The sequence below is a fragment of the Apium graveolens genome, chromosome 2 (assembly GCF_009905375.1).
Source record: "Apium graveolens cultivar Ventura chromosome 2, ASM990537v1, whole genome shotgun sequence".
NCBI lineage: Eukaryota > Viridiplantae > Streptophyta > Magnoliopsida > Apiales > Apiaceae > Apium > Apium graveolens.
In genome coordinates this window covers 271,909,840-271,911,286 of record NC_133648.1, presented here as the reverse complement: position 1 = coordinate 271,911,286, position 1,447 = coordinate 271,909,840, and the positions used below count along the sequence as shown (strand labels likewise).

Genomic DNA, 1,447 nt, shown 5'->3' with positions numbered 1-1,447 from the left:
AAACCGCATTCTGAGTATTACTCCAGCTGAAGTTAGTTGCGGTTGTTGGGATGATAAGTGGCTGGGACAGGATGTTGCGACCTCTGAAAGTTGCTCACGAACTGAGCTAATTTACTAGAAAAAGCACACTACTCCATCTCATGGGCACCAGCACAAAGCTCACAGAAACTAGTGATCTGATTATCTCCGTAATTAGCCAAAGAATCCACCATCATCGTCAAAGCCTTAAGCTGAGCAGCTATAGCAGTAGCTGTATCTAACTCCAGAATTCCTGCTACCTTGCCCTGAGGTAGTCTCTGAGTAGGATTCTAGTATTCATTAACATACATCAGTTCAATCAATTCGTAAGCTTCATCATAGCTTATAGCCCGCAAGGCTCCTCTTGATGCTACATCAAGCATGGGTCTAGAAGTAGCACCCAATCCATTATAAAAGCAGTTAATGATCATCCAGTCAGGCATCCCATGATGAGGGCACTTTCTAAGCATCTCCTTGTATCGATCCTAAGCCTCACATAAAGATTCTCCAAACTGCAGAGCAAATTGAATAAGTGCGTTTCTGATCGCAGCAGTCTTCGCCATAGGAAAGAATTTAGTTAGGAACTTTTGAGCAAGATCCTCCCATTTGATGATAGGCCCTGGTGGTAGAGAATGTAACCAACACTTAGCTTTGTCCCGCAGAGAGAATGGGAAAAACCTCAACTTGATAGCATCTTCAGAAACATTGTTGAACTTGAAAGTGTCGCAGATCTCGATGAAATCTCTGATGTGCATGTTGGGGTCTTCTATCGGAGAACCCCCAAACTGAACTGAGTTCTGTATTATTTGAATCGTGCTCGACTTGATCTCAAAGGTGTTAGCCGTGATGGCTGGCCTGATAATGCTAGACTAAATATCATTAATCTTTGGCTGAGAATAGTCCATCAAAGCCTTTGTATTTGCTTCTGGTTCACCCATTGTAACAAGAGCTTCTTCTTCAACTTTTTCCTCAATAAAGATTTCTTCAACTACTTCCTCCTCTGCTTTTTCCATTGTTCTCTTTCGAAGTTGAGAATGCGTTAGCATACACGCTCTCTAGAGTACCTGAAAAAGCAACAAATAAACAAGTGAGTAAAATATTCAAGTTAATGAACTTTAACGAACAATGATGTCAAGCACATAAACTAAATTTTAACACTGAGTCCCCGGCAGCGGCACCAAAAACTTGTTAGGACGAAACACGTGCTAATATTCACGCAAGTATACGCGATCGTAAGTAATATAGAATTATTTCTAGTTCGTTCCCACAAAGACTGGTTTAGGTTAATTTTAATCAATGCACTTATGCAACAATGGTATGGTTATTATTCAATGCTAAGATGAATAACAAATTGAGGTTGTTTATAACTACAATTAACTAAGAGATTATACTAAAGCACATTAACTAAGATATTAAAAAGGATTATTTA

The 1,447-nt window shown here is 39.5% G+C and overlaps 1 non-coding gene across 1 annotated transcript; it reads left to right on the top strand.

Annotated features, from left to right (window-relative positions):
• Positions 1-459: 459 nt before the first annotated feature.
• On the top strand, positions 460-566 carry LOC141709195 (small nucleolar RNA R71). Its single transcript, XR_012569784.1, has one exon. It is a non-coding gene; the product is annotated as a small nucleolar RNA R71 (small nucleolar RNA).
• Positions 567-1,447: the final 881 nt, after the last annotated feature.